Source organism: Ahaetulla prasina, chromosome 1, assembly GCF_028640845.1.
Source record: "Ahaetulla prasina isolate Xishuangbanna chromosome 1, ASM2864084v1, whole genome shotgun sequence".
In the NCBI taxonomy this organism is placed as follows: Eukaryota; Metazoa; Chordata; class Lepidosauria; order Squamata; family Colubridae; genus Ahaetulla; species Ahaetulla prasina.
Window position 1 is genome coordinate 368,935,938 of NC_080539.1, and position 27,449 is coordinate 368,963,386.

Consider the following 27,449-nt stretch of genomic DNA (forward strand, 5'->3'; position numbering starts at 1 on the left):
ATAATCTCTAGTCACACCACACTTAGTCACACTCTCAATTCCCCTCTCCTTCAAAAATATATCTAATACAAAATATTTCCTAAATTTACTCATATGCTATTCGATATTTTTTTATCTGATACTTATTTTGAATATAATCAATCCACATTTTCCATTCTAAAATATATTTTTCTAGTGTATAGTCTTTCAAGTAAGCGGAGATTTTTGCCATCTCTGCCAGATTTGATACTTTGCGTGTCCATTCTTCAATTGTAGGTAATTCTTCTTTCTTCCAATACTGAGCAATCAAAAGTCTTGCGGCTGTTATGGTTTCCAATATTTTTTAATGACCGGCTGGGTGGGTGGGTGGGTCATGTGACTAGTAGAAGTGAGTGACATCGAGTTGGCCACGCCCACCCAGGTTTTGTGGCTCTCGGTGTTTTCTTTTCCGTGGGAAACCGGTCCAAAAGGCTCTTGGGAGTGTTTAAGGTTGCAGATTAAAGAAAAGAAGAATTAGGGGTGACATGACAGCAGTATTCCAGTATTGGAGGGGCTGCCACAAAGAAGAGGGGATCAAATTATTCTCCAAAGCACCTGAGGGCAGGACAAGAAACAACGGTTGGAAACTGATCAAAGAAGGAAGCAATCTGGAGTTAAGGAGAAACATCCTCACTGTGAATGGACAATGAACCAGTGGAACAGCTTGCCACGAGGAATCGTGAGGGCTCCGTCACTGGATGTTTTTAGGAAGAAACTGGACAGTCACTTGTCTGAGATTTTATAGATTCTCCTGCTTGAGCAGGGGGCTGGACTAGAAGATCTCCAAGGTCCCTTCCAGCTCTATTCTATTCTATCTTTTCCCATCTCCTCCAATTGTTAAGATATCTCTCTCTCTCTCTCTCTCTCTTTCACTCACCCCCTCTTCTCCCTGTAACCCTTTTCCTGTTTTCTCCTCCATGATATTAAAGCACTTAATCCCTTCTGCAGAGCCCTTCAGCTCCGTTATCTTGTCCTTAGAGGGTCCTTATCTTTGTCCGAGAGAGATCTTGAAACTCCGTTTGCGAACTATGGCCCTCGCTTCCTCTGAAGCATCCTTCAGAGCAATGCTGACTTAACCCCCAAGCGCAGGCAGTCCTCGACATACGATCACCGTTCAGCCCAAAATGTCTGTGGCTAAGTGAAACGGTTTTTAAATGAGTTTCGCTTTTGCCCCGTTTTATGTGTTTTTTTTCTTTCTTGCTACAGTGGTCAAGTGAACGACTGCAGTTGTTAAGTTAGTAACATGGCTTTCCCCATTGACTGCTTATCTAAAAGCCACAAAAGGTGATCATAAAGAATAGAAATAGAAATAGGAATGGCTTGGCTTAGCATGGCCTGGCCTGGCCTGGTGCGGCACGGCACAGAACACAATAGAATAGAATAGAAAATATTCAGCACGGCAAGGCACGGCACGGCACGGCACGGCACAGAACACAATAGAATAGAATAGAATAGAAAATAGAATAGAACAGAAAATAGAGTAGAGTAAAGTAGAGTAGAACAAAACAGAACAGAACAGAACAAGGAACAAAGAAAAGAATAGGACAGGACAGGACAGGACAGGACAGAACACAATAGAATAGAATAGAAAATAGAATAGAACAGAAAATAGAGGAGAGGAGAGGAGAGGAGAACAGAACAGAACAAGGAACAAGGAACAAGGAACAAAGAAAAGAATAGGACAGAGCAGAACAGCACAAAACACAATAGAATAGAATAGAAAATAGAATAGAACAGAAAATAGAGTAGAGTAGAATACAGTAGAGTACAGTAGAATAGAGTAGAGTAGCACAGCACAGCACAGCACAGCACAGCACAGCACAGCACAGAACACAATAGAATAGAACAAAGAAAAGAATAGGACAGGACAGGACAGGACAGGACAGGACAGGACAGGACAGAACAAGGAACAAAGGGTAGCATAGCATAGCATAGCATAGCATAGCATAGCATAGCAAAGTATAGCATAGCATAGCATAGCATACAAGGGTGGGTTTCCAATATTCTTACCACCAGTTCGCCGCACGAGTGCATGCTCACTTTGCACATGCGTGTGCCTTCTGTGCATGCACCCGGCTTTCTGCACATTCGCTTTGCTCGCTCGCGCGCCTTCTGCACATGCACCAGGCCTTGAAAACGTGCCTAAATAGGACGTCATAGAGCCGGGGCGGATGGGGGGCAAGGCCACCAGCGATCTCCGCTACCGGTTCACCTGAACTGGTACAAACTGGCTGAATGCCACCTCTGATAGCATAGCATAGCATGAACAAGGAACAAGGAACAAGGAACAAAGAATAGGATAGGATAGGATAGGATAGGATAGGGAATAGAATAAAACAGAACAGAACAGAACAGAACAGACAAAAGAACAAACAGAACACAACAGAACAGAATCTAATAGCTTTACTGGCCAAGTGTGATTTGACACATAAGGAATTTGTCTCCTATGCATGATCCCAGGATGCTGCAACCGTCATATACATGAGTCACTTGCCAAACATCTTAATTTTGATCACATGACCACGGGGATGCTGCAGCTATCATAAGCATGGAAAACAATTTGATATGATTGCTTATTTGTACCCTATGACCATCATTAAGTGTTGTACCTTATGATTTTGACGAATGTATCCTTTGTTTTATGTACACTGAGAGCCTATGCACCAAGACAAATTCCTTGTGTGTCCAACCACACTTGGCCAATAAAGAATTCTATTCTATTCTATTCTATTCTATTCCGGGGTGAAATCTAATAATTTTCCCTACCGGTTCTGTGGGCGTAGCTTAATTGGTGGGTGTGGCTTGGTGGTCAGGTGACTGAATGGTCATGGTCAATAATAATAAATAATAAAAATAATATACAGTAGTATACAAAACTTGGGAGGCACCGGTCTACCTACTTTAAAAATAGAGGCTTAAGTCTACCAATTGCCTTTTACTGAGAGGCCCCGGTCTACCAAGTGCCTTTTTTTGGCAGGCGCCGGTCTACCTTCTTCAAAAATAGAGGCACCGGTCTACTAGCCGCCTACAGCACTGATCAGCTGTAGTGCGGCCCTTTGAAGCGCCGCGGCAGTCAGTTAAGGCCGTTTGCAGCTATATCACCACCGAGAGCTTCAGGGACAGGGAAGAGGAACAGCGAGGCATGGGCAGTGCGGGGGCGGGGGGCAGGGATTTTTGCTACCGGTTCTCCGAACTACCTGCTCCCATTGCTACCAAATCGCATGATCCGGTCCGAACTGGGAGCATTTCACCCCTGCCTTCCCCCTACGGCAAGGTGAAATGGAAATGCAGACCGTTCTAATGCAATAAAACAATAAACAGGCAAAGCCTCTCAGGGCTGAACAGAAATGCAAAAAAGAATTTAATTCCTGCGGGCCTCCAAGACTCGAGCATCAAAGCAGGGACCAAAAGCAGAAAGCGGATTTCGGTTTCAGAGAGGGTCTGAACAGCGGGGGAGGGGGGGAGGCTAAGCATATAGAATAGAATAGAATAGAATAGAATAGAATAGAATAGAATAGAATAGAATAGAATAGAATAGAATAGAATGGGGAGTGGAGTGGAGTGGAGTGGAATGGAGTGGAAGAGGAGAGGAGAGGAGAGGAGAGGAGAAAGCTAGGCTAGGCTAGGCTAGGCTAGGCTAGGCTAGGCTAGGCTAGGCTAGGCTAGGCTAGGCTAGGCTAGGCTAGGCTAGGCTAGAATAGAATAGAATAGAATAGAATAGAATAGAATAGAATAGAATAGAATAGAATGGGAGTGGGTGGGTGGTGTGGGTGGAGTGGAGTGGAGGGAGAGGAGAGGGGAGAGGAGAGAGAGGAGGAGGAGAGGGAGGAGAGGAGGAGAAGAGAAGGCTAGGCTAGGCTAGGCTAGGCTAGGCTAGGCTAGGCTAGAATAGAATAGAATGGGAGGGAGGGAGGAGTAGAGTGGAGTGGAGGGTGGTGTAGAGTGGAAGAAGAGAGGAGAGAGGAGAGAGGGAGGGAGGAGAGGAGAGGAGAGGAGAGGAGAAAGCTAGGCTAGGCTAGGCTAGGCTAGGCTAGGCTAGAATAGAGTAGAATAGAATAGAATAGAATAGAATAGAATAGAATAGAATAGAATAGAATAGAATAGAATAGAAAGATAGGATAGGATAGGATAGGATAGGATAGGATAGGATAGGGGAGTGGAATGGAGTGGAAGAGGAGAGGAGAGGAGAGGAGAGGAGAAAGCTAGGCTAGGCTAGGCTAGGCTAGGCTAGGCTAGGCTAGGCTAGGCTAGGCTAGGCTAGGCTAGGCTAGGCTAGGCTAGGCTAGGCTAGGCTAGAATAGAATAGAATAGAATAGAATAGAATAGAATAGAATAGAATAGAATAGAATAGAATAGGGAGTGGAGTGGAGTGGTGTGGAGTGGAGTGGAGTGGAAGAGGAGAGGAGAGGAGAAGAGAGGGGAGAGGAGAGGAGAGGAGGAGAGAGGAGGAGGAGGAGAAAGCTAGGCTAGGCTAGGCTAGGCTAGGCTAGGCTAGGCTAGGCTAGGCTAGAATAGAATAGAATGGGAGGGAGGGAGGAGGAGTAGAGTGGAGGGTGGTGTAGAGTGGAAGAAGAGAGGAGAGGAGAGGGAGGGAGGAGAGGAGAGGAGGAGAGGAGAAAGCTAGGCTAGGCTAGGCTAGGCTAGGCTAGGCTAGGCTAGAATAGAGTAGAATAGAATAGAATAGAATAGAATAGAATAGAATAGAATAGAATAGAATAGAATAGAAAGATAGGATAGGATAGGATAGGATAGGATAGGATAGGATAGGGGAGTGGAATGGAGTGGAGTGGAAAAGGAGAGGGGAGGAGAGGGGAGGAGAGGAGAGGGGAGGGGAGGGGACAGGAGAGGAGAAGAGAAGGCTAGGCTAGGCTAGGCTAGGCTAGGCTAGAATATAATTTTTTTTATTGGCCAAGTGTGATTGGACACACAAGGAATTTGTCTTCGGTGCATATGCTCTCAGTGTACATTAAAAAAAAAACATTCATCAAGAATCAGTAGATACAGGAGACGACTTCTGGTATCCGGCGGCAACGGACATCTGGAGGTGCCTCTCCTGCCTCCAGTGTCCGAATCCGGCCGCCTCCGAGGCCCTTAGGGGCCAGGTGTTCCGAAAAGGACACCTGCCGCACGGACGGCTCGCCAGGGGTCTCCCAGCCGACATACAGGACTGGGGGGACCGATGCTGGCGCGTCCTAGGCTCGGAGGGGTTCGGAGGCCTCAGGCCGCGGCCATTATTTTGGTCGTCGCCTGGGCCGCTGTGCCCGGTGACACCGGGGCTTTGGATTTATAATTGCAGCAGCCTGGTGGCGAACAGGGAACGGAGAAGAATTGAGGAAGGGAGAAGGAAGGAGATATCGGCAAATGTGAGTGGAGTGCTCCGGAGTGCGGGGGTTTCTCTCCTGCGACTGGAAGGAGCACGAATCACTTTGGAGAGAGGAGAACTTAAAATAACAAGATTACCGGTTTTGTGGAGCTCTGGAGAGAAGAGGTGATGGAGAAATTTAGGAGGGAGGGTTTGAGGCCCCTCCTCTGGGGAACAATGGTGGCGCCCAGCTTCCGCCTTCACTATGAGAATCTTGATGACATCACTTCCTTCGGCTTCCTGGTTGACTAACTGTACTCTGGACTCGTTGCTCCTGTGAGTGCCCCTGGTGGATCCGGAGGAAATTACAAGGATACTGTGCTTGCCTGAGGATTTTAAAAATTTTTAAATGGCAAAGGTCAGAGACCAACTGCTGGAGAAATGGAGAGAATTTTGGAAAAGTTATCTAATATGGACAAGAAACTGGATGAAATAAGAGCAGAAATTGTGACTATCCAAAAGGATTTAAAGGACACTCAACAAGTCTCAGCAGAGAACAAGCAGAAAGTGGAAGGTCTGAGGAGAGATGCGGGCAGTGCAGAAAAGAGAGGAGACGACAGGCAATGCTGTGCTTGGACTACAGATGGATAAAATGTCTTATTTCCTTAGGTTTCAAAATCTGGAAGAAGTGGACCAAGAAGACTTGAGAGATGTTGTGACTAAACTGTTGGGAGAATTTCTTGGGAGAGGTGTTGACTTTATGAATTGGGATGTGGATCGAGCTTATAGAGTTAATTCAAAATATGCACGCACGCATGCAGTTCCTAGAGAGGTTCATGTCAAATTTGTGAGAAGAGAGACGAGATGAAATTCTTAGAAAACATAGGAGTGGGGCACTGACTTATAGGGGCAGGGAGATAGCCATTCTGAGGCAGATTCCCAGACAGGTACGTGAAATGAGAAAGAAATATTACTTTTTGTCAAGCAAATTGTACCAGAAGGGAGTAGGCTTCAGATGGCTGATGCCAGAGGGATTGATGATTTTCCGGGAGGGCATTACGAAAAAAATTAGTACAATTATGGAGGCTGCGGCCTACGTGGAGGAACACAAAGCCCTCCTGGAATTAGATGACCCAGGAGTTGAAGAAGGGAGGTTATAGACCATGGGAGGAGGCGGCTGCCGCTGTTGCCCTGGAGTTGGGTCAGGCTGAACCCAGAGTTCTGAGATCCAAAACTAGGAAGTGACAATGATATTTGGTATTGTGTTGGTTTTCCTTATTCTCCTTTGTATGATATTCTGATTATTCTTGACCCTTCTTTATTGCGTATGTAAGATTGATAAACTTAGCTACTTCGTATCACCTGCTTGCCATATGGCTGTTGTATGTGTTTAAAATTTTGAGTAAAATTCTTATCTTGTATAAGAAAAATGAAAATTTACCATACCTGATATGTATTTGTATAAACCTTTTTTGACCAATAAAAACTTTTTGGATAAAAAAAAAAAAAAAAAAAAAAAAGAATCAGTAGATACAGCACTTAGCGATAGTCATAGGATACCAAATAAGCAATCAAAATCATATTTCACTGCTGAAAGATTCCTAAGAAACTCGTTTCAGGTTTCGGAATTATATGTGATGTACTTTTCTTTCCGAATTAGAACCGATCCATCCGGAATCCTCAGCTGGATTTATCGCTCAGTAGTGATGCCTCTGTTCAGTGCCTTTGTTTCTGTTTTTTTTTTCCTCTGGATCCAACGGATAACTCTCTACAACAAAAATAACTGATCCCGCAGGGCTTTGATGGTTGCAGTATCTCCACCCCCGGCAGACATACATACACACATCCTGTGTAAAACACAGGACGAAATGGATCTTGTTTAATCAGGCGCACGACTGAATCATGCTGTTAAGGGGGCTAAAGTGTTATTGCCTCTAGTAACAATCAGATAACAGCTTCAAAGTGGGAATCGGAAAATATAGCGGCAACCGGCAGAAGTCAGGGCTGCAAAAGATAAACTGGCCAGGGAATGAAACCTTAAACTCAGATTCTGAACAAAAGACGGTTCATGGCCACCTCCGAGGCAAGGTGCAAATTATAAACTCTTATTTTTGGTGGATAGGATCAGTGGTGGGATTCAACCGGTTCGCACCTATTCGGTGGAACCGGTTGTTAACTCTTTCTAAGCAGTTTGGAGAACCGGTTGTTGGAAGAAATCTCCTTTTGTTTTTTCCCACTTTACAGGGCTAATCCTGTAAGGAAGGCAGGAAGGAAACATTCTGGTGGTGTTTCTAGCCTAATCTTTATTGCCCTGCCTACAGAAACTGCCTCTTGGTTAACCCTTATTACATTGTAACAGCTAAGGTGAAGCACCCATCGACGTGAGTGATGTTGAGTTGGCCACGCCCACACGGTCACATGACCACAGAGCCACGCCTACCTAGCTGGTCATTAGGGCAGAGAACCGGTTGTTAAATTATTTGAATCCCACCACTGGATAGGATGGCCCACGGGTATGAATTTGGAAAGAACCCCGGGTCACAGACAATCTAAACCAGTGGTGAAATCCAATTTTTTTTTAACTACCGGTTCTGTGGGCGTGGCTTGGTGGGTGTGGTGTGGCTTGGTGGCCTTGGCAGGGGAAGGATACTGCAAAATCCCCATTCTGACCCCACTCTGGGGCTAGCCAGAGGTGGTATTTGCTGGTTCTCCGAACTACTCAAAATTTCTGCTACCGGTTCTCCGAACTACTCAAAATTTCCGCTACCGGTTCTCCAGAACCTGTCAGAACCAGCTGGATTTCACTCCTGATCGACACTCTTTTATTACTTTTGTTTTATTGGCTGTTTTACTGTTTTATCTGCTTTAATTACAGATTGTCCCCGACTTACAACAGTTTTACAACTGTCCTCGACTTAACAATTCAGACGTAGGATAATGTACTTAGTGACTGTTTGACTTACAACAATTTAGAGGGGGGACCGTTTGAAGTTACGACAGCACTGACAAATGTGACTTATGACCGTTTTTCGCACTGATGACCGTTGCAGCATCCCCAGGGTCAAGTGATGAAAATTCAGACTCATCCCCTTTTGCGATCTCCTGACAAGCCAAGTTAATGGGGAAGCCAGATTCACTTAACGGCCGTGTTACTAATTGAAAAACTGCAGTGATTCACTTAACAAACCTGGTAAGAAAAGTCGTAAAATGGGGTGATACTCACTGAACAACTGTCTTGCTTAACGACAGAAATTTGGGGCTTAATTCAGTGATGAAATCTAAATCTTTTCACTACTGGTTCTGTGGCTTGGTGGGCGTGGCGTGGCTTGGTGGGCGTGGCAGGGGAAGGATAATACAAAATCTCCATTCCCACCCCACTCCGGGGGAAGGATACTGCAAAATCCCCATTCCCACGCCACTCCAGGGGAAGGATATTGCAAAATCTCCATTCCCACTCCACTCTGGGGCCAACCAGAGGTGGTATTTGCTGGTTCTCCGAACTACTCAAAATTTCTGCTACCGGTTCTCCAGAACCTGTCAAAACCTACCGGATTTCACCCCTGGCTTAATTGTGGTCATAAATCGAAGGCTACCTATATACCCTGTTTCCCCGAAAATAAGCCCCCCCCGAAAATATTTAAATACAGAGCTGGAAATCAGGTAAGATGGCAAGAGGAGCCCTGTCTTGCTCCACGCGCCCCAAAATAATAAGACCTCCCTGAAAATAAGGCCAAGCGCTTATTTCGGGGTTCAAAAAAAATATAAGACACTTTCTTTATTTTTCGGGGAAACACGGTAGCTATCTAGTATACTCCATCCAGGAAAAAGGCAGAAATATGAAACAAATATGCCTTAAGACCTCTTGGGATAATAGCAGCATTGACATTCAGGGAGCTTAGAAGCGATAGTTGATAACAATCACATTCTTAATACTCGATTTGGAGATGGAGAAAAAATCACAGTTACAGCAGGTCATGCTTGCTGAAAGTTTAAGCCCTGCAGAGAATTAACTTACCTGGAAAACAGATTTCCTCAGATACAGGTACTGTAGATACAGATACAGGTTAACAGAGTTGGAAGGGACCTTGTAGGTCTAGTATGGCGAACCTCTGGCACGCAAGCCCTGTTGTGACCCAGGCCCCAGTAGGTAGTAGGAAACGCAGTCAGTCTAAAAACAAACAAACTTTATTCAAACAGCTGAGAATTAACTCATTCTCAGCGTCGTTCAACTAAATTAAAGCAAATTCCTCCCAACACAAATTCCACAGTCCTATCACTAACCTTGGTCCAATTAGGCAAACTGCCAAAGGCCTTTCTTGGCAAATGTTCAGAAGACACCGATACAAAACAAATGCAAGAAGATGAAGCTATCAATGTTGTTTTCCGGCAAAGCCCAAATGCCGTTGCTGGTCTTTTAAGCCTTATGGGAGGGGCCAATCATCTCTTGGCCCCACTCCCGAGTCGTCCTCTTTGCTTGAGCTGCTCTTGCCTTCTGGTAGCTCTTCTCATGCGTGCATTAGGAACAGGCTCCTCCTGTTCCTCTGCCTCACTACTATCAGTCCCTGGAGGCTCTGGAGTCCGCACCTCACTTCCCGATGGCCCTGGACCCCACCTCAGCCTCATCGCTGTCCGACTCAGTTGCCAGCTCCGTAGGCTGCTGATGGACCACAACAGTTAGTTTGTCCTTGCAATATAGCTTCTGTATTATATAGCTTCTGTGTGTTTCTGTCTCCTGAATTCTGGTTATGGCTTTTGCTGCATGGGTATTGTATATAAAGAAGCTTCTTATGCAGATGAATACCACCAAATTATTTACTTGTGGGCTGGATGGATTGCTGCAAACTCTAAACAAGAAGCAACCGAGAAATAAGGATAAATTTCTCAACAGTGAGAACAATGTATCAGTGGAACAGCTTTGCCTCCAGAAGTTGTGGGTGCTTCACCACTGGAAATTTTTAAGAAGAGACTGGACAGTCACTTGTCTGAAATGGTATAGGGCTAGGCTATTGTGTCCTCCTCGCCTCCGTCTGAACGATGGCTTAATTAGCCGGCTCTTATCAGCTCTGGCAGCAAAAGAATCAGCATCTGCCAAGAGCCCACGATAGCTGCCAAGACACTGGTGAGTCACAACCTTCAGCTCTAGTCAATCCATGGATTTGCCTGATACAAAGAGACACACCAGCTCTTGCTGCCTTTTATATCCTGTGGGGTGTGGCTCCATGACTCAGCACTTCCTAGGCCTGCCCCTCCCCTGCTTCTGTCGTTCCCTTCTCTCCTGCCTACGAAACCTGGGATTGAGCAAAGCCTGATTGCTCTCAGCTGGGTCTGCAGGCGTGGCCTGGTGGGGGGGAAGAGTCAGGAGGAGGAGGCCTCGTTATCTCTTTCACTTGGCCTGCTTCTGGCTCCTGGAGCTGATCCAGGGAGGCTGGTGCTTCCGAGGTAAGTCCTGACGGCCCTTCCCCCTCACTGTCCAAATCACTTTCTGGCAGCAGGCCCGGCTCTGAGTCGCTTTCTGGCAGCAGGCCCGGCTCCAAGGCACTTTCGGGCATGGGGCCAGGTTCGGGGGCGGGAGCCACAACATAGGCCCTATAGCAGTGATGGCTAATCTTTTCTGGACCGAGTGCATACGCCCATGGCCAACCCCACAAAATGCAATGCGTGCGCGCCCCCTTCATCCACCCCACCCCTGTGCATGCACGTGCCCCTCGCATATGCCCTGCCCCCCACTGCATGCACACGTGGCCCCTGGCACGTGTCCTGCGCCCCCCGTGCATGCACCCCTCCCCAGCGCATGCTTGGCAGAAACCCAAAGACCAGCTGGCGGGTGGGAGGTCTGCACGCATGCGCGGCGGAGCTGAACTGGGGCGATGGCTTGCATGCCCAAAGAGGGCACTGTGTGCCACCTCTTTTTTATTTATTTATTTATTTACATTTATATCCCACCCTTCTCCGAAGACTCAGGGCGGCTTACATTATGTAAGGCAATAGTCTCATCCTATTTGTATAATTATATACAAAGTCAACTTATTGCCCCCCCAACAATCTGGGTCCTCATTTTACCTACCTTATAAAAGATGGAAGGCTGAGTCAACCTTGGGCCTGGTGGGATTAGAACCTGCAGTAATTACAAGCAGCTGTGTTTAATAACAGGCTTCTTACAGCCTGAGCCACACCGCGGCCCTCTGGCACGCATGCCGTAGATTTGCCATCACGGCCCTATAGTATAGGGCCTATACTATAGGGCAGTGATGGCTAAACTTTTTGCCATTGCATGCCAGGAGGTGGGGGAGGGGTCGTGCGTGCTTGCCCACTTTCATAATTCTATGTGCCCCACCCCTGCTCATGTGTGCACAACCCCCCCCTGCTCCTGGCATGTGATGGCCCGGTAGGCCCGTTTTTCTCTCTCACCTGGCTCCAGAGCCTCTCTATGAGTCTGGGGAGGGCGAAAATGGCCTTTCCCACCCCTCCAGAGGCCCTCCGGAGGCCAGAAACCAGGGGTGAAATCCAGCAGATTCTGACAGGTTCTGGAGAACCGGAAACTTTGAGTAGTTCGGAGAACTGGCAATTGCCACCTCTGGCTGGCCCCAGAGTGGGGTGGGAATAATGGAGATTCTGCAGTATCCTTTCCCTGGAGTGGGGTGGGAATGGAGATTTTGCAGTAACCTTCCCCTGCCACACCCACCAAGCCACACCATGCCCACCGAGCCACGCCCATAGAACCAGTAGTAAAAAAAATTGGGATTTCACCACTGCCAGAAACTGCCCGTTTGCCAACTTCTGGAGGGCCTCCGAGGGAGGGAGGGAGGGAAAGGCCATTTTCGCCCTCCCCAGACTCATAGAGAGGCTCTGGAGCCAGTTGAGAGAGAGAAACGGGCCTTCCCCAACAACCCCCCTCCCCCGGCCCTCCAGAGGCAGGAAACAGCTTATTTCCCTACTTCTAGTGGGTCTAGAAGGCCCAAAAATCCGCTGGTGCACTGGAGCTGAGCTTGCGTGCCCACTGATATGGCTACGCATGCCACCTGTGGCATGCTTGCCATAGGTTCACCATCACGGCTATAGGGTCTCCTGCTTGAGCAAGGGGGTTGGGCTAGAAGACCTCCAAGGCCGCTTTCAGCTCTACTCTGACTGACTACCTGTCATCTTTCAAAAGGCCTTAAGCCCTGAATGTTCTCTCAGGAACGGGAGTTTTGCTGAGCCCGTGAAGAAGTATTTATTTATTGTCGGTGGTTGCCTTTCTTCTCACTTTGTTTTTTCATCTCTCTCTGACTTTTATTGTGACACTGAGAATATTACCTGTCTTCATCACTCAGATCCATCTTGGCAAGAAGACCCTGTGAATTAAACTAAAAATAAAAAAACAACAACAAAAAACCCGAGTGTATTAAAAACACCAACTGCTTTGCTGAATTCTGGCTGCAAGGAGTATCTTAGATTGGCGGCGTACAGGAGATAGATGAGAAAAACACTATAAAACCTACAAGACATTGAAAAAGGGCAAAAAGTCTTCCAAGAAAAGTAAGACGCGGGGGACATTTAATGGATACAGGTAGTCCTTGACTTACGACCACAATTAAGCCCAAAATTTATGTTGCTGAGTGAAATATTTGTTAAGTGAGTTTCGCCCCATTTTACGACCTTTTGTTGTGGCCTATTGACCGCCGGCCCTTCCAGCAGCTGAATCAGAGGAGGAGGAGGAGGAGGAGGCGTGGGAGCCAGAGTCAGCATTGGCAACCTGAGAGCTCCGAGGGGGAAGAGAGAATGGAGCTGTCAGAGAGAGAGAGACAGGCGGAGCCTGGGCCATCTGTCAGCCCTCAGATGGAGAGTCAACAGCCCCCAGGCCTGGAGGTGGCTGATGAGGAAGAGGAGGAACAGCTGGGTCCATTGCCTGACCCACGGATGCGCAGAAGCCAGAGGAGAGGAGAGCAGTGGAAATCTATAGGCCGGTCCTCAGGACGGAAGAGCCACTGCTGCTAGCGAAGGCCCACTCTAGCTCTGGAGATAAAAGGCAGGGGGTGGAGATGAATAGATGTGGCAGACATGTAACACCACTGCTCCGTAGTCTGCACTGGCTACCTGTAGTCTTTCGGGTGCGCTTCAAGATCCTGGTTACCACCTTTAAAGCGCTCCATGGCTTAGGACCCGGGTACTTACGAGATCGCCTGCTGTTACCTTATGCCTCCCACCGACCCGTACGCTCTCACAGAGAGGGTCTCCTCAGGGTGCCGTCCGCCAAGCAATGTCGGCTGGCGGCCCCCAGGAGTAGGGCCTTCTCTGTGGGAGCACCGACGCCCTGGAACGAACTCCCCCCTGGCTTACGTCAAGGTTCGGACCTTTCGTCGTGAGCTAAAAACATATTTATTCATTCAAGCAGGACTGGCATAAATAGTTGATTTTAAATTGGGGTTTTAGGAATATTTTAAATTTTTAAATCTTTTAAATTACCGGCCGTTTAGTAATAGTTTCTTTTAATTGTATATATTCTGTATTTTATTCCGGCTGAGTCCTTCGGGAGAAGGGCGGTATAAAAATTTAATAAAATAAAAATAAAAATAAATAAATAAATAAGTCGGGAGATAGCCAGTGGTGAGAGAGAAACATTTGGCCGGGGGTTGCCGGCGCTCCTAATAAAGGAATCATTGCTTCAACTACAGAGGGTTTGTCGAGTTTGGGGACCGGGTTCGGAACACCTATTTTGCCACCGTTGCCAAGTGAATCGCTGCAGTTGTTAAGTTATTAATAGGGTTGTTGAGGGAATGTGGCTTCCCTGTTGACGCTGCTTGTCAGAAGATCGTAAAAGATGAGCACATGACCCCGGGGTATTGCAACCGTCATAAATGCGAGTCAATTGCCAAATGTCTGAATGTTGGTCCCGTGACCACGGGGAGGTTGCAACGGTCGTAAGTGTGAAAAATGGTCGTTGTCAGGCTGCCTCTGATTATAACTAGGAAAGAATACACCTTGACTTCATTTGCAAACAAAGAAAAGTACTTTTACTAATTACATCTGGATAGCAGCAGAGCTAGCAGCAGAGCTAAGTTGGATCTGAGACAAAATATGGCTGACAATCTGTATCACCCTATTCCTCCCTCCTCGTTCCCAAAAGGTCATCAGGTCTGGTCCAATGCCAGCTCCTTCCTGGGGTCCCGTGGTAATCTTCTTCCGCAGGTCTCTGGTTGTCAATCAAATCGGCTGTCGTTTGAAGACCATTTGACGGCCGTCTCCAGGAGGGCCTTCCACCAGGTTCGCCTGGTTCGGCAGTTGCGCCCCTTCCTTGATCGGGATGCCTTATGCACAGTCACTCATGCGCTCGTTACCTCTCGCTTGGATTACTGTAATGCTCTCTACATGGGGCTCCCCCTGAAGTGCACTCGGAGGCTTCAGTTAGTCCAGAATGCAGCTGCGCGGGTGATAGAGGGAGCTACACGTAGCTCCCATGTAACACTGCTCCTGCGCAGACTGCACTGGCTGCCTGTGGCCTTCCGGGTGCACTTTAAGGTGTTGGTTATGACCTTTAAAGCGCTCCATGGCTTAGGACCTGGGTACTTACGGGACCGCCTGCTGTTACCATACGCCTCCCACCGACCCGTACGCTCCCACAGAGAGGGACTTCTCAGGGTGCCGTCCGCCAAACAATGTCGGCTGGCGGCCCCCAGGGGAAGGGCCTTCTCTGTGGGGGCTCCCACACTCTGGAACGAGCTTCCCCCGGGTTTACGCCAAATACCTGACCTTCGGACATTTCGTCGCGAACTCAAGACTCACCTTTTTATCCGCGCGGGGCTGGCTTAAATTGGGATTTTAATCTTAAATTTATTAATTTTAAACGGGGTTTTAGTATGGTAAATTTTAATCATTGGGCTAATTTAAATAAGTTTTTTAAATCGTATTTTAAATTTGTATATTGTATTGCCGGTTTTTTATTATGCCTGTACACCGCCCTGAGTCCTTCGGGAGAAGGGCGGTATAAAAATCAAATAAAATAAATAAATAAATAAATAAATCAGGAATGCAATGTCCGTTAGCATTCGCGCTCAAACATTCCTGTTGAATTCAAAACATTAATCTCCCCTCCCACCTTAATTATGTCAGACCGACACTCTTAAAGGCCCCTCTCTTCTTAACTTGAATCCAATAGCTATTTACATTAGAAATACAATCCCATTCTATCTAACAACTGAATATAAGGAGTACAAAGAGATACGAAATTTGGAGTGGAGGCTGACAGTCGTAAAGTCACTTTTTTCAGGGGTGTCGTAAAAGCCACTAAAGTAACTGTTGTAAATACTGCCGGTGTTTTATTTATTATGATGGGTGCTTGGTACTCTCTTGAGCTTGGTTATTTTCTTGCAGACATTTAATGACCCAACTAGGTAACATCATCAGTATGAGGAGGGAGTGGGGTTTGTTCTACAACGAACAACGAATGATTGTAAGTCAGCACTACCTGCACTGTAATTTAAGGGCCATTTGAAATCTAATGTTCATTTTGTTCTTGTTCGGGGGACTTACAGGAGAAAGTTTTTATGTGGTTGCTAAAAGTCACTGATTCTAGGTTAGAAAGCAGGAGACCGTGAGTTTTAGTTCTGCCTTAGGCATGAAAGCTGGCTGAGTGATTTTGGACCAATTACCAGGAGACTGGGAGTTCTAGTCTTGCCTTAGACATGAAAACCAGTTGGGTGATTTTGATCCAATCACCAGTAGACTGGGAGTTCTAGTCCCGCCTTAGTCATGAAAACCAGTTGGGTGATTTTGGACCAATCACCAGGAGACTGGGAGTTCTAGTCCCGCCTTAGTCATGAAAACCAGCTGGGTCACTTTGGACCAATCACCAAGAGATGGTGAGTTCCAGTCCTGCCTTAGACATGAAAACCAGATGAGTGATTTTGGGCCAACCACCAGGAGACGGTGAATTCTAGTTAGGCCTTAGCCACGAAACCAGCTGGATGACTTTTGGCCATGTTAACTGCCTTGAGTTATTTGTAAAAACAATAACAGATGAAGGCCAGCGAAGGAATAATGGATGGAAACAAAACAAGGAGAGATTCAACCTAGAAATAAGGAGAAATTTTCTGATAGTGAAAACAATCAACCCATGGAACAGAAGTTGCCTTCAGAAGTTGTGGGAGCTTCATCACTGGAGGCTTTCAAGAAGAGACTGGACTGCCATCTGTCAGAAATGGTGGAGGGCACTGGTGGGTTTCAAATTTTTTTACTACTGGTCCTGTGGGCATGGCTTGGTGGGCATGTCAGGGTAAGGATACTGCAAAATCCCCATTCCCTCCCGATCAGCTGTAACTCGGGAGGCAGAGAATAGATGGGGGGTGGGGCCAGTCAGAGGTGATATTTACGGGTTCTCCAACCTACTCAAAATTTCCGCTACCTCCAGATCTGGTCAGAACCTGCAGAAAACCAACTTTTTTTTTTAATTTCATTTTGTCACAACAGTATACACAAACATCGACATAAAACAGCAACACATCATAAAAGAAAAATATATATATAAGCAAAAGTATGCAGCAACTATGTTAATTTGATATAATGAAGGGAACAATAGGACAGGAGCGGTAGGCACTTATGTGCTCTTATGCACGCCCCTTATAGTCCTCTTAGGAATGGGGTGAGGTCCATAGTAGACAGTTTTTGGTTGAAGATTTTGGGATTTTGAGTAGAGACTATAGTGTCAGGTAATGAGTTCCAAGCATTAACAACTCTGTTACATAAGTCATATTTTCTGCAATCAAGTTTGAAGCGGTTGACATTAAGTTTGAATCTATTGTTTGCTCTTGTATTATTGCAATTGAAGCTGAAGTAGTCTTTTACAGGAAGAATATTGCAATAGATGATTCTGTGTGTTAAACATAGGTCTTGTCGGAGTCAGCGGAGTTCTAAGTTTTCTAATCCCAGGATTTCAAGCCTGGTGGTATAAGGTATTTTGTTGTTTTCGGAGGAGCGGAGAACTCTTCTAGTAAAATATTTCTGGACTCGTTCTATTGTGTTTATGTCAGAGATGTGATATGGGTTCCAGACGGATGAGCTGTATTCAAGAATAGGTCTGGCAAATGTTTTGTATGCTCTGGTTAGTAGTGTAGAATTTTTGGAAATGAAGCTGCGTAAAATTAGGTTTACAACTCTTAGAGTCTTTTTTGCTATATAGTTGCAGTGGGCTTTGGCATTTAGGTCATTTGATATGAAAACTCCATATCAAATGACCACAATCCATATCAAATGACCACAATCATCTCTGGTGCAGGGTCTCCAGTCTGGGCGGAGGGTTGGCCTAGATGACCTACAAGGTTCCTTCCAACTCTGTTAAATCTGTTACAAAAACACCTCTAAGGTAGGGGTCTCCAATCTTGGCAACTTTAAGCCTGGAGGACTTCAACTCCCAGATTCCTTAGCCAGCTTTGCTGGGGAATATCCAAATTAGTGATACCTAGTAATATGTTGGAGAGAGGCACACTGTGTACACTCTAGGACAGGAGTCTCCAACCTTGGCAACTTTAAGCCTGGTGGACTTCAACTCCCACAATTCCCCAGTGGGCGAGCTTTGCTGGTTGATGAATTCTGGGAGTTGAAGTCCACCAGGCCTAAAGTTCTCAAGGTTGGAGACCCCTGCTCTAGGGTCAGGCTGGGACGGATATTAATCCAGCATCTTGTTCCTCACCACAACCAACCAGATAACACTGAGGCGCTCCGAAGCCTGCGGCCTAACCTTCCGCCACCATTTTCTTCCCCCGAATCTCACACATTAGATGTCATATATGACTTCTTCAGCTGCCACGTCTCCGTGAAACCATGAAATCACTTCCCCAGAAATGAAAATACATTAATCCCCCAGATCATCCAGCTGGATTCTGAACGTTGGCCAACAAGGAAGCGTGACACAACACAACCCCTAAAAACGCTAATCTGTGTAAGCACAGGCGAAGCCTAACTCAGTGTTTGTTCACAGCCACAGAGGCTCGGAGCCGTGAGCCAAAGCATTGTGTAAAAAATGCTTTCTGGAGTGAAAACGAGACAGGTCCAGGTTGACGCCTATGGCGTGAGTGAATTCCGTAGTGTGATGTCACTGAGATTCACACACCCTCTCTGGATCTTGTTCAGGTCCAGAAAAATACTTCATGAACTGTAAACTTTGAACAGAGAATGTGCAGACAGACGCATTATGTGCGCACTGAAGATACAGATAATCCTTCGCGCACAACCATCGGCTTAGTGACTGAAAAACGGTATTTACGACCATTTTTCACACTTACCAAGAATGCAGCGTCCCCATAGTCGTATGATCAAAATTCGGGCGCGGACAGGTAGAACAGAACAGAATAACAAAATACCAAGCATTGGAAGGGACCTTGGAGGTCTTCTAGTCCAACCCACTCCTTGGGCAGGAAACCCCATTCAATTTCAGACCAATGGTTGTCCGACGAGGCAGGTATTGTTAATTGGGAGCCATATTCTCACCAGCCAATCCCTCAATGAAGCCCAAATAAAATATAAATCAATTCATCCATGGACAGACATCCATTTGTCTGGCATTGCCAAGTTGTGCAAATAAGCTGGAAAAAGAATTCTGTGTGTTGAATTCTGTGCGTGACTCCCCCTTTTTTAAGGGAGTCTTTCTGCATGTGCGTGCATGTTCATTCCCTTTTCCCAAAAATATCTATTAATCAATCAATCAGAATAGAGCTGGAAGGGACCTTTAGAGGTCTTCTAGCCCAGGGGTCTCCAACCTTGGCAACTTTAAGCCTGGAGGACTTCAAAGCTGGCTGGGGAATTCTGGGAGTTGAAGTCCACCAGGTTTAAAGTTGCCAAGGTTGGTAAAAGGCGAAAGATTTATACAATCTGAAGAGAAACCAGAGTATGGTATAGTGCAGAATGAGGAAAATTTGGTAAAGCAAATTAGAAACCAGTCTCAGGAGCATATAAAGAGACTGTATAATGTGTTACTTGAAATAGATTCTGAAAGGGATTTGGTAAAGGACTGTATGATAAAGTGGGCACAAAATTTTCAGGAGCCAATATTGTTGGAAACTTGGGGAAAAATTTGGGTTAGAAATGTTAAATTTACGCAGGCACAGAACTTAAGGGAAAATTTTTACAAAATGTTTTATAGATGGCATTTAGATCCTAAGAAACTATCGTGTATGTATCCAGATATGCAAGCAAAATGTTGGAGATGCAATTGTGATGATGCTACATATTTTCATATTTGGTGGACTTGCAAGAACATTAAGACTTTTTGGATAAGAATTTGGTGGATTATACAAAATGTTTTGAAAAAGAAGATAAAGTTCCTACCGCAATTCTTTTTACTGGGAATTATCACGGATTGTACAGTAATTGAGACTAAATTGATTTTAAATTTAGTAACAGCGGCAAGACTACTGATAGGACAGTATTGGAAGAAAAAAGAACTACCTACAATAGAAGAATGGATATTGAAAGTTGCCAATTTGGCTGAGATGGCAAAAATCTCAGCCTTTTTGAAAGACAATACACAAGAAAGGTACTTAAATGAATGGAAAAAATGGATTGACTATATTCAAAATAGATATCAGACTAAGAGATATCAGACTGCCTTTGAATGATTAGGATGTATTATTTCTGATTGTTATGGGGGAGGTTAGGATTTGATGAGATTGCAGGAGTATAACTGAGTTAGGAGGGAAAATTTTTAGCATATGCTTGTTTTATTTTTAACTATACCTTGTGTTTGTTCCAGGAAGTCGGGGAGGGGTTTTGAAGAGAGGGGGAGGGGGTAGAGGGGGGGAGGGGGGAAAGGGGGGTTGAAAAACCTTTTTTTTGTAAAAAGTTTTCCAATAAAAAAAAAAAGTTGCCAAGGTTGGGGACCCCTGTTCAAGCAGGAGACACGAGACCATTTGAGGCAAGTGGCTGTCCAAACTTCCAAACTGGAAGTTGTGACTCCAGCCCCCGAACCTGGCCCCATGCCCAAAAGTGAGTCCGATGGTGAGGCGGAAGGGCCGGTAAGGTTTACCTCAGGAGCACCAATTCCTTTGGCTCGGCTCCAGGAGCCAGAACCAGACCAGTCGGACGACATAATGAGGTCGTCATCCTCTGATTCCTCCCTTCCCCAGGCTACGCCTTCAGACCCAGATGGTAATAATAATAATCAAGCTTGGATTGACCCATGCTTCAGAAGATTAGAGAGGCGGCATCATCAAAGGGAAGGGTGGGGCAGAAGCCCAACCCCACAGGATATATAAGGAGTTTTGGGACTGCTCTCACTCCACGGGAAGCAAAAGTTTAGCTGAACCATTTCAAAAAGAGCTGAAAGTCTTGCTACGTGAGTCATTTGTTTGAACTTTGGCAGGCAGCTGCGATTTCTCTGCCAGGACTGATAAGAGCCGTGAATCCACTGGCTGAAGGCCAGCTCGTTAATCCAAAGTGGGGAAGGAGACAGAACACTCTTCTTGAAAACCTCCAGCGATGGAGGAGGCACCCACAATTTCTGGAGGCAAGCAGTTCCACTGGATAATTGTTCTCACCGTTAGGAAGTTTCTCCTTTATTTCTAGGTTGTGTCTCTCCTTGGTTAGTTTCCATCCCATCCGTTGCTTCTTGTCTTGCTTTCCGCTGCTTTGGAGAGTTATTCTCTTAAGCCTTCTTTGTGGCAGCCCCTCAGATATTGGAACGCTGCTATATATTTTTTGACGGTTGAGGTGTCCCGGGGTCACGTGATCCCCTTTAGCGACCTTCTGACAAGAAAAAAGCCAACGAGGAAGCCCGATTCACTTAACAACCGTGTTACTAAGTTAACAGCTGCGGCGATTCCCTTAACAAGGGTGGCAACCGAGGTCGCAAAATGGGGCAAAGCTCACTTAACAACCGCCTGTCTTAGCAATGGAAGTGTGGGGCTCAATTGTGGTCATAAAACGAGGACCACCTGTCCTTGGAGAGACTCCTTTGTTTGCCACCAACACAAAATTTTCTTTTTTCTTCTCCAGAAACTTGCTGGATGGGGTTGTTTTTTTCCTTCACCCAGTGAATCTTTGCAAGGCTCCCCTACTTGTCTCCAAAGTTGTGGCTGGTTCCAGGGCCCATTTTCTCGGTCAGCTCACTGGTAACAGAGTGGGAAGGAGCTGCAGGGCTGCCGGACTTCTGAAGGGCTCCCCTGGTCCCTCCTCTCACAATACTTGACAACACAGTATCAACAGTAGAAACCTTCAAATTTCTAGGTTCTATCATATCGCAAGATCTAAAATGGACAGCTAACATCAAAAAAGGACAACAAAGAATGTTCTTTCTGCACGAACTCAGTAAGCTCAAACTGCCCAAGGAGCTGCTGATTCAGTTCTACAGAGGAATTATTGAGTCTGTCATTTGCACCTCTATAACTGTCTGGTTCGGTTCTGCAACCCAACAAGAAAGACACAGACTTCAGAGGATAATTAGAACTGCAGAAAAAATAATTGCTACCAACCTGCCTTCCATTGAGGACCTGTATACTGCACGAATCAAGAAGAGGGCCGTGAAAATATTTACAGACCCCTCGCATCCTGGACATAAACTGTTTCAACTCCTACCCTCAAAACGACGCTATAGAGCACTGCACACCAGAACAACTAGACACAAGAACAGTTTTTTCCCGAAGGCCATCACTCTGCTAAACAAATAATTCCATCAACACTGTCAAACTATTTACTGAATCTGCACTACTATTAATCTTCCCATAGTTCCCATCACCAATCTCTTTCCATTTATGACTGTATGACTATAACTTGTTGCTGGCAATCCTTATGATTTATATTGATATATTGACCATCAATTGTGTTGTAAATGTTGTACCTTGATGAACGTATCTTTTCTTTTATGTACACTGAGAGCATATGAACCAAGACAAATTCCTTGTGGGTCCAATCACACTTGGCCAATAAAAATTCTATTCTATTCTATTAACTTTAAGTTTAAACCACCCAAAAGTTTAAACATTGCCAAAAAGGCACTAAGAGTTGTGAACCTAATCTTGCGTAGCTTCTTCTCTGGTAATATTGTACTACTAACTAGAGCCTACAAAACCTTTGCTAGATTAATCCTTGAATACAGCTCATCTGTCTGGAACCCGCACTGCATATCGGACATAAATATAATTGAGAGAGTCCAGAGATATTTTAAGAGAAGAGTCCTCCACTCCTCTGCTCGCAATAAAATACCTTATGCCACCAGACTCCAAATTTTAGGCTTAGACAACTTAGAACTATACCGACTTCAGTCTGACCTAAGCATAGTACATAAAATCATCAGCTACAATGTCCTACCTGTCAATGACTACTTCAGCTTCAACCACAACAATACACGAGCAAATAATAGATACAAGCTCAAGGTAAATCGCTCCACACTTGATTGCAGAAAATACGACTTCAGCAACAGAGTGATCAATGCCTGGAATGCACTACCTGACTCTGTAGTTTCTTCCCCAAACTCCCCAAAACTTTAAGCTTAAACTGTCTGCTGTTGACCTCACCCCATTCTTAAGAGGTCTGTAAGGGGCATGGATAAGAGCACCTGCATGCCTACCGTCCCTGTCCTAATATTCCTTTTTACTTACTCTTTTCATGGATCCAAATTATGTTTATACTTTTACCTGTTATCTTATATACGATTGACAAATAAATAAAATAAATAGAAATAAAAATGAAGGCGCTTTCCTTCTGGCAGTTTAAAGTTTGATCGAGATATGGAAAAATAAGAATTCTCCCGATCCTGAGAAGATCCATCTTTGTATGAAGCGACTGACTCCAGAAATGCGATTGAACAAGCGTAAAGCCCCCCCCCCACTCCGCCCCCCCCCGGCTACGCATTGATAAAACGCCTCACAAAAGAGCCACTTTTTTTTTACTGAAACTGCTGCACCACCCAAATACAACGCCTCTTGCGAGCTGGCTGCATCAGGCAGCTAATTCTGAAAGATAAATCCTAAAAATTCTAAGAAGCTCCCACAATTTATCAAACATCACAATAAAAGAGTCTCAGTGCATCTGATGTACAATCATTTGAGACCACTCCCTCCCTCCTTTCCTTCATCCTTTCCTTCCTTCCTTCCTTCCTTCATTTCTTTCTTCCTTCCTCCTCCTTCCTCCTCCTTCCTCCTCCCTCCCTCCTCCATTTCTTTCTTCCTCTCTTCCTCCCTCCCTCTCTTTCTCTCCTTCCTCCTTCCTCCTCCTTCCTTCCTTCCTTCCTTCTTTTCTTCCTTCCTTCCTCCCTACCTCCTTCATTTCTTTCTTCCTTCTCCTTCCTTCCTTCCTTCCTTCCTTCCTTCCTTCCTTCTTCCTTCCTTCCTTCTTTTCTCTCTCCTTCCCTTCCCTCCTTCCTCCCTCCATTTCTTTCTTCCCTCTCTTCCTCCCCCCTCCCTCTCTTTTCTCTCTCCTTCCTCCCTTCCCTCCTCCCTTCCTTCCTTCCCTTTCCTTCTTTTCTTCCTTCCTTCCTCCCTACCTCCCTTCATTTCTTTCTTCACCTTCTCCTTCCTTCCTTCCTTCCTTCCTTCCTTCCTTCCTTCCTTCCTTCCTTTCATCTCTCCCTTTAGAATAGAAGAGAAGAGAATAACAGAATTGGAAGGGACTTTGGAGGTCTTCTAGTCCAACCCTCTGCTTAGGAAGAAAACCCTACACCACTTCAGACAAATAGTTATTCAACATCTTCTTAAAAATTTCCAGTGTTTCTCCTTCCCTTCTTCCATTTCTTTCTTCCCTCTCTTCCTCCTTCCCTCCCTCCCCCTTCTCTTTTCTCTCTCCTTCCTTCCTTCCTTCCTTCCTTCCTTCCTTCCTTCCTTCCTTCCCTTCCCTTCCCTTCCCTTCCCTTCCCTTCCCTTCCTTCCTTTCCCATTCCCTCCCTTCATTTCTTTCTTCCCCTTCTCATTCCTTCCTTCCTTTCTTTTCTCTCTCCTTGCTTCCTTCCTTCCTTCCATCCCTCCTTTCCTTTAGAACAGAGCAGAGCAGAACAGAACAGGACAGAATAACAGAATAGGAAGGGACCTTAGAGGCCTTCTAGTCCAACCCCCTGCTTAGGCAGGAAACCCTAGACCACTTCAGACAAATGGTTATCCAACATCTTCTTAAAAACTTTCAGTGTTTCTCCCTCCCCCCCTCCCTCCCTTCATTTCTTTCTTCCCTCCCTCCCTTTCTTTTCTCTCTCCTTCTTTCCTCCCTCCCTCCCTCCCTCCCTTTCTTCCTTCTTTGAAGAGTTGTTAAACAAATTGCTGTAAATCGAGGAATACCTGTAGTGATGCCATAGCCAGCTGGAAAGCCGGGGGCGGGGCGGGGCGGGGGGAGAGAAGGGGTAGCAACCAGGGGACCCCCTGAATCATCTTGGATAGAATGGAGACAGACGGGAAAGAAGGCACGGAGGTAAGCCATAGCATAATGGGTGAAAAAAAAAAGAGGGATTTGGTACTGGTTTGGCCAATTTCTAAAAATGCTGGCTTTTCTCCCCTAGCAGAATTAAGCTGTGCAGGGCTGCTGAAAATCAGGAATGTTAAGAGACCCCCCGCCCCTCTTTTCTGACTTTTTTGGGGTGTTCTGCTTCCGAATCAGCAAGTGCCAGGACTAGGCCCTGTAACTTTTGGGGTAAAATTTCGAAAAAATGGTTTGCTCTCGTCTTCTTCTTCCCAGGCTACAGAAATAGGGATAGGTCCAAAGTCCTGCATCTGTTTTTGGGCCTCGGGTGAGATTAGAACTCCCCACCTAAGCCTGGTGTCTTAACCGTTACATCAAACCTGTTTTCATTAAATGGCAGGTGTTTTCTCGAACTTGTTTGGCCAAATGCATGAGGCGGCTAAACTAATGTTGGATCTAAGATGGATTAAGTCGGTTGCCAGCTTGGTGTAGTGGTTTAGGTGCAGGCCTAGAAACCTGGAGACGGTGAGTTCTAGTCCTGCCTTCGGCACAAAAGCTGGCTGGGTGACTTTGGGCCAATCACTAGGAGACGGAGAGTTCTAGTCCCACCTTAAGCATGAAAGCTGGCTGAGTGACTTTAGGCCAATCACCAGGAGACGGTGAGTTCTAGTCCCGCCTTCAACACAAAAGCTGGCTGAGTTCTAGTTCCACTTTAGGCAATAAATTTGGCTGGGTGACTTTGAGCCTTTGAATTTCTCTTAGCCCAACCCACCTCACAGGGTTGTTGCTGTGGGGATAATCACAAGGAGGAAGGACTATTAAGTATATTCACTGTCGTTAGTAAAGCAATAAATAAATCCAAGCCACTTCCTCCACATTCCTTCCAACCAGGAATGAAATGCATTGATAATATCTGATTTTGTACATTATAACAGCTGCACGAATAACATATGCACAAAATTGGAAACAGGAAAAGATACCAACAGAAAAAGAAGCGATGGGGGAAAGTTTTAAAGTGTGCCGAAATGAACAAATTAACAAAAGAAATTAAAGAGAAAGAAGAGACAGATTATTATATAATCTGGAATAAATGGTATGAATGGCTTGAGGCTAGAAATAAAGGAAAATAAATAAATAAATGAGAGAAATTAGAATGTACAGAATGTATTAGAAATGTATAATATGTAAATAATAAATATATAAGAATCTAGAAAAGTAAAGCTATTAGTATTAGATAATTTAATGTAAATAAAGAAAAGGGGATAAGAAAGAAAACACAATGACAAATGTGACTTGGGGGGAAGGGTATAAAAGCGAAAGAAGACCACTAAGAAACACTGTTTAGAAATAGGAAATATTTATATGTTATATGTTGTGCGTTTGTCAGATTGTGTATCACATTAAAACAATAAAAAACATTTAAAAAATAATAATATTGCTTTCAAACAAGGGGTGTGGTGGGGCGAAAGCTCTTTGCATCTGCTCAGAGGCAGATGTTACATGCTACCACCAACCTGAATAGCAAACAGGGTCATCTCATTTGAGCTCCCACCTGCTCCCTCAAAATGAAATTCTGATTGAAAAGCCATAAATGCGAAGGGGGTTACCAATCCGTACCCGAACAGGGTTTCCATCCTGCCTGCCGGATAATCAGAACAACTTTCGCGCTTGGCTCTCAGCGGAGACCAAAATCAAACCCTCCAGCCTAATCAAGACAGCTACGAAGTAGATCTAAAATGAATTACACCAGCCGCCCGAGCCCAGCAAACTGGAGGAAGGGAGCAAGTGTTACGCAAGGATCTGAAAAACAAAAAAAGCAAAACAAGAAACCCCCTCCTCCACCCTCCCAACCTAAACGCATTTGGGAAACTGACGCTCTCTAGGGAAAGATCGGAAAGAAAACAAATATACATACATACATACATACATACATACATACATACATACATACATACATACATACATACATACATACAAGGAGAGGAGGAGGAAGAGGATTAACCAAGTTCATTAAACAGATCTTTCTTCGTCTCTCGTCTTTTTTTAAGGCTTATGATGTGATCAGACAGACAAGGAGAGAGAGAGAGAGAGAAATTAAGAGAGAGAGAGACTAGCAGAGAGAGAGAGAGAGAGAGAGAAAGAAAGAAGAGAGGGAGAGGGAGAGAGAAAGAAAGAGATTGTAGGAGAGAGAGAGAGAAAGAGAAAGGGAGAAAGAAGGCGATTGTAAGAGACAGAGAGAGATTGTAGGAGAGAGGGAGAGAGGAAGAGAAAGAGAGAGAGAGAGAGAGAGACTGTAGGAGAGAGAGAGAGAGAGAGAGAGACTGTAGGAGAGAGAGAGAGAGGGAGGGAGAAAGAAGGCGATTGTAGGAGAGAGAGATTGTAGGAGAGAGGGAGAGAAAGAGACAGAGAAAGAGAGAGAGACTGTAGGAGAGAGAGAGAGAGAGATTGTAGGAGAGAGATTGTAGAGAGAGAGGAGAGGGAGAGAGAGAGAGAAGAGATTGTAGGAGAGAGAGAGAAAGAAAGAGAGAGAGAGAGAGAGAGATTCTAGGACACACACACACACACACACACAAGCCCGGGGAGACGACTCTGTCTTTGCGTGCGTGAGAAGACGGGAACAAAACCCACCCAAGAGACCACCGCTCGCCCGGATCCACCGTTGCAGCCCTCCAGCAGCCGCGATCCGTTCCCTGCAGGGCAGCGAAGCCAGACCTGTGCGCGTTCCTGTTTGTGTGTGTGTGTGTTTGTGTGTGTGTGTGTGTTGCGCAAGCCAGCCAGCCAGCCA

At 45.5% G+C, this 27,449-nt stretch overlaps 1 long non-coding RNA gene across 1 annotated transcript; it reads right to left on the bottom strand.

Moving 5' to 3' along the window:
- Nucleotides 1–16: 16 nt before the first annotated feature.
- Nucleotides 17–27,397, bottom strand: LOC131188339 (uncharacterized). Its single transcript, XR_009152768.1, has 3 exons — nucleotides 27,293–27,397; nucleotides 9,336–9,488; nucleotides 17–573 (listed from the first exon to the last, which is right to left on the bottom strand). It is a non-coding gene; the product is annotated as an uncharacterized LOC131188339 (long non-coding RNA).
- Nucleotides 27,398–27,449: the final 52 nt, after the last annotated feature.